The sequence below is a fragment of the Pristiophorus japonicus genome, chromosome 3, assembly GCF_044704955.1.
Source record: "Pristiophorus japonicus isolate sPriJap1 chromosome 3, sPriJap1.hap1, whole genome shotgun sequence".
Taxonomy (NCBI): Eukaryota; Metazoa; Chordata; class Chondrichthyes; family Pristiophoridae; genus Pristiophorus; species Pristiophorus japonicus.
The window spans coordinates 304,567,840-304,574,452 of NC_091979.1; positions in this window are offsets into that span (position 1 = coordinate 304,567,840).

Consider the following 6,613-nt stretch of genomic DNA (forward strand, 5'->3'; position numbering starts at 1 on the left):
TTGGAGATACTACATTTAATCCCCTCGTCTAAATCATTAATATACAGTGTAAACAGCTGGGGCCCCAGCACAGAACCTTGCGGTACCCCACTAGTCACCGCCTGCCATTCCGAAAAGTACCCATTTACTCCTACTCTTTGCTTCCTGTCTGACAACCAGTTCTCAATCCACGTCAGCACACTACCCCCAATCCCATGTGCTTTAACTTTGCACATTAATCTCCTGTGTGGGACCTTGTCAAAAGCCTTCTGAAAGTCCAAATATACCACATCAACTGGTACTCCTTTGTACGTTGTGGAACCAACCAGGGAGCAGGCTATTTTAGATCTGATAATGCGTAATGAGATAGGACTAATTAATGATCTCATAGTGAAGGATCCTCTACGGAAAAGTAATCATAGCATGTTAAAATTTCAAATTCAGTTTGAGGGCGAGAAACTTAGGTCTCAAACTAGTGTCCTAAACTTAAATAATGGCAATTACTAAGGTATGAAGACAGAGTTGGCTAAAGTGGACTGGGAAAATAGATTAAAGGTAGATAAGCAGTGGCAGACATTTAAGGAGATATTTCATAACTCTCAGCACAGATATATTCCAGTGAGAAAGAGAGACTCTAAGAGAAGGATGAACAATCCGTGGCTAACTAAGGAAGTTAAGGATGATATCAAATTGAAAACAAAGGCATAAAATGTTGCGAAGATTAGTCGTAGACCAGATGATTGGGAAATTTAGAAATCAGCAAAGGACGACTAAAAAAATAATGAGCGAGAAGATAGATTATGAGCGTAAACTAGCAAGAAATATAAAGACGTAAGAGGAAGAGAGTAGCTAAAATAAACATTGGTGCCTTAAAGGATTAGACTGGGGAATTAATAATGGGAAACAGGGAAATGGCAGAGACTTTGAACAAATATTTTGTATTGGTCTTCACAGTAGATGACACTAAAAACATCCCACTAGTGGATAATCAAGGGGCTATAGGGAGAGAGGAACTTAATACAATCACTGTCACTAAAGAAGTAGTACGCAGTAAAATAATGGGACTAAAGACGGACAAGTCTCCTGGACCTGATGGCTTATATCCTGGGGTCTTAAAAAGTGGCTGCAGAGAGAGTGGATGCATTGGTTGTATTCTACTAAAATTCCCTGGATTCTGGACAGGTCCCAGCGGACTGGAAAACTGCAAATGTAACGCCCCTATTTAAAAAAGGAGGCAGACAGAAAACAGGAAACTATAGACCAGTTAGCCTAACTCTGTTGTTGGGAAAATGCTGGAGTCCATTATTAAGGAAGTAGTAGCAGGACATTTGGAAAAGCATGATTCAATCAAGCAGAGTCAGCATGGTTTTATGAAAGGGAAATCATGTTTGCCAAATTTGCTGGAGTTCTCTGAGGATGCAACAAGCAGGGTGGATAAGGGGGAACCAGCGGATGTGATGTATTTGGATTTCCAGAAGGCATTCAATAAGGTGCCACATAAAAGGTTACTGAACAAGATAAAAGTTCACGGGGTTGGGGGTAATATAGAGGATTGGCTAGCTAACAGAAAACAGGGAGTCGGGATAAATGGGTCATTTTCCGGTTGGCAATCAGTAACTAATGGGTGCCACAGAGATCAGTGTTGGGGCCTCAACTATTTACAATCTATATTAATGACTTGGATGAAAGGACAGAGTGTAATGTAGCCAAGCTTGCTGATGATACAAAGATGGATGGGAAAGCAAATTGTGAGGCGGTCACAAAAAATCTGCAAAGGGATATAGACAGGCTAAGTGAGTGGGCAAAAATGTGGCAGATGGCGTATAATGTGGGAAAATGTGAGTTTATCCACTTTGGCAGAAAAAATAGCAAAGCAAATTATAATTTAAATGGAGAAAAATTGCAAAGTGCTGCAGTACAGAGGGACCTGGGGGTTCCTTGTGCATGAAACACAAAAAGTTAATCTACAGGTACAGCAAGTAATTAGGAAGGCAAATATAACGTTGGCCTTTATTGCAAGGGCTTCGAGTATAAAAGCAGAGAAGTCCTGCTACAATTGTAGAGGGTATTGGTGAGGCCACACCTAGAGTACTACGTACAGTCTCCGGATTTAAGGAAGGATATACTTGCATTGGAGGCTGTTCAGAGAAGGTTCACTAGGTTGATTCCAGAGATGAGAGAGTTGACTTATGAAGATAGGTTGAGTAGGTTGGGCCTATACTCACTGGAGTTCAGAAGAATGAGAGGTGATCTTATCGGAACATAGAAGATAATGAGGGGGTTCAACAAGGTGGATGCAGAGAATAGTTCCACTCGTAGGCGAAACTAAAACTAGGGGACATCGTCTCAGAATAAGGGGCCGCCGCCCATTTAAAACTGAAATGAGGAGAAATTTCTTCTCTGAGGGTTGTAAATCTGTGGAATTCTCTGCCCCAGAGCGCTGTGGAGGCTGGACCATTGAATATATTTAAGGCGGAGACACAGATTTTTGAGCGATAAGGGAATAAAGGTTTATGGGGAGCGGGCAGGGAAGTGGAGCTGGGTCCATGATCAGATCAGCCATGATCTTATTAAATGGCAGAGCAGGCTTGAGGGGCTGTATGGCCTACTCCTGCTCCTATTTCTTATGTTCTTATATGTGTTCTTATAATGGGGTGATGTTGGAAAATGACGGCACTATTACTATCACCTCATTTAAATGCTCCCACCCATATGAATGGTGACATTTCAGCTGTCTAAATAGTTTTTAAAACAGGCTGTCCTTATAGAAGGTCTGGACAACCAAAACATTATGCAGCCAGCTTCAATACGCTGGCATTGCTATTTGCAGCAAACATGTTGATTGTCACTTTATGTTTTGTTTTGCACTGTGTTGTGTAGAGTACAATTTAAATATTGCTCTGCAGATGTTCTCTGCAGAGTACTTCCTTCATAAAGTTCAGTCATTCGGTCTGGGTTTACAGCCCTTAAATAGCAATGGTAACTACACTAAATATATGTTTAATTTTGTTGCAATTTTAAAAAAAAAAGTGCTGCAATTAAATAATGGTAAAACTCCGGATTTTTAAACCAATCCCACTGCAATTTAATATTCTGAGATCTCTGTTACAGGACTGTGTTTGCTGTGGTGGAGTCTGGCTACAGCTTATTATACTCGGGGAAATAAATGGTCATTATTCCAATATCTATATATATTCCAATAATTATTCCCATCACTGTCACCAACTTTAAGCAACATGGCATGTTTCGAGTGTATTTTTTAAACTACCATCAGTGAGTGATGTAATGAAATCCTATAGTGCAGAATGGCTTAGAGACCTTTTAATCTAAGGGGGATATGGAAACGGAATTCATTCCTCTCAATCAAAATTTCCTTTTTGAAATTCCAAAATGAAATAATTATTAAACTCATTAAATTTCATCCCATTTAAAAATGGTGAATACCTCAGAATATAGTACATTATCCCTGACAATTATGTCCTATAAAATATGGTTACTTTACCTCAATCTCAGTATAGTTACTGTAAAACACAACTAGGTAGAATGCAGAATTTGTGTGAAACAATTTACATTTCTGTAGGCATGATTACACACAGAGACATCTCAGAGCACCTTACAGGGAGTGTACACCAAACTCGTGCGGAGGGGGGGGGGGGGGGGGGGGGGAAGGGGGAGATGGGCACAACAAAATTCAATTCCCATGTAATTATGATATATTCTTCTTAAATCTTTCAAAGTTTTCAATGTAACATTTACAATTGATATTCACTCTCGTTAAAATTGCAACATTTGTTTAATGATTTTGTAAGCCAGTGCTTTTTTAAAATTCAAATAATGAACTTCATTTATTTGTCCAATACAACAAAATAATCTCTGGTTTGACAACACAGCAACTAGCAAATCCTTCTGTTCTTAAAAGTAAATCAAACCAAGCCGTCAACAAACAACCATTTTACTGGACAGGTAATCCAGTCTCGTATTTTTTTTAATGTTTGACAAATTATTTTTCAAAGCTAACTTTTTTTGTTAATTTTTTTTTATACATATATTGGCAGGTTAGAATAGGGCAGTAAAGCTTAAGAGTTGAGAACATAGGTTGAAACAAAGGCAGGAAAGACTCTGGTCTTTATCTAGAGTTCACTGCCCTTCCTATAATTATCAGACTATTTCCTTGAACTGTCGGGAGGGCCAATTCTGTACATCTTGTGCCAATGTCTCTGAACTGTTAATGAAAACTGTTCGTTATCCAAATCAAGGTCACTTTTGTTCATCAAAACCTACCAAAATCTTCATTTTGGTTTTTTTCTCAAGAGTAATTCTCACTTTTCAAAACTACAGGGATTTTCCCACCAGGCAAATATTTTGAGAGTTGAATCATAGTTGTTGGAATAATGTGAAATTGTATTGCATGAAATAGGATTAAATGAAGTGGATAATTTTCATACTTTCACAAATGTTTCTCTTTAATTTTCTATAACATTTTAAAATAGTGTACTGAAGAAAATAAATTTTCAGTACCAAATATCCTAGAGTTTCCCCGAGTACATAAAAGTAATGCCTTTGGTACTCTTCGAATAATAATATTTGTTTTCTTAGTGTCCATCATGCCCCTGTTTCTGAAATGAGAATGTTGTGAATACAGGCATCTGGAATTTCTACATCAGCAAATGCAACAGCTATTAATACTGAATTTGGTTTATAAACCATGCATTGAGCCTAGATCTTGTCTTTCTCTTCAAAATACAACATTCAATCATATGGTTCAAAGAAAACCATGATCGTTTTAAGCCTTTAAATCGAATTTTAGAATTGTGTTGCCATTGCAAAATATATGAATTAAATGCGTAATGAACTTTGTTTCATTTACCAAAGAGCTCCCATTTACTTTACAAATAAAATAAACTGAATTACTCTGATTAAAGTTCATTCTGATATTTACGACTTCACAATTGCACTTTTGTTTAGATTTTACGAGCACTTTATTTTACAGTATATTAATATTAAATTAAGTCAACGACTTATAGCTCCCCAATGGCTGAACAAGAGTATACACTCAACAGCTAAGACGCACAAAGTAAGGCGGCTCTACATTGGATTCCCAGTCTGTTCGAGTTGGCTAATCTCATCTTGGTCTGCGGCAGGAGAGCTACAGTTAATCTCCTTGTCCCAGGACAAGGGAGGGGAGAAAATTAATTGAGGGATTTTTTTTTAAAAAGGAAGTTATTAATTACTAACCTGTCTGTTCAGAATCTCTATATCTGAAGTATGATTGAAAAGGAATTCATACAGTTTGTAGTGCTGAAATAAACTAGGAAAAAAAAACATGCTGTCAATGCAAAATGGTCCTACATTTTCTAAAAAAAGTTATATATGTGTCGTGCAATATGTAATATTGAAACTATATTAAATGCACACCGAAATGTAGCCCATACACCAAAACCTAGCTTTTGCACACAAGAAAGAAAACAGTAAGGCTTTCAAACAGATGTGACAAAAATGAAAGTGTCCATGATTGTTAAGATCATTGACATACCCTTAGGCGATTGATTTTATTTGTTGAGCATATAAATACAAACCTGATGGTTAAGGCAGTAAGTAGCTGAACTTTAAGACCAACAAGGTTGCAGATTCAATATCCACTCGTGCCGAGTTAGCTGGTCTCAGCCAGGACTGCAGTTTGGTCTCTGCAATTGGTTACAGCGCCCCTAGATTGGGGAGGGCAAAGTTGTGCATGATCCCCTCTCCTGATCACTGCTCAATGACCCCTGCTAGAAGTGGGCACGATGTCTCTGCAGTTAAATAGCTTGCCAACACTCGCTGTCTGGGCTCATACATGATGAATGAACACTTTTTTGGGGGGCTGGAGATCACAACATACAGTAATTTTATCTGTGCTGTAAATCATGATTGATCCACTAATTCATTTTACTATTAACAGAGATTCCGGAGGGCTCTGTTCTCTCTCCCACTCTGATTTTTCTTCATATCAATGACCTCGTCATTCATTATTCAACTCGTTTGCAAATATTTGTACTCTTTATTCATTAACTTTATTCAGGGCACATCATTTCCAATTCTCTTGCAATGTGATCAAATGGTCTGGGGAGGGTATTAAGCCCGGCAAAGCGTGAACACCTTCAGGAAAGGAGGGAACGAGGGAAGAAGATCGGCAGAAAAAAAAAATAGCAGAAAGTAAAGAAATACTGTTGGAAAAATGCATTCTTGACTTGAAACTGAACAGTGCAAAAACTAAAATGCATGAGGAGATATGTAGAATATAAAGAGGCAAAAGAACTGAAAAGAGATAACTGGATAACATTAGTCAGTACTGAAGTACTCAGATTCATTGCTGGAGAAGTAGGTTGGTAAATGATACGGTTTTAAACAACAACTTGTATTTATACAGCGCGTTTAACGTAGTAAAATGTCACAAGGCGCTTCACGGAAGTGTTATAAGACAAAATTTATAAGACAAAAACAAGTTGAGGGGAAGGAGGAAGAGAATTACTGACAGCATTATGGTAAATGCTTCTGAAGAACATATTATAAAAGGTTAAAAAAATTCACCGTTATCATCCCTCGATTAAACCATTTACATTTAAATGTATAAACTGAAATGTTAACTTGAGGGAAA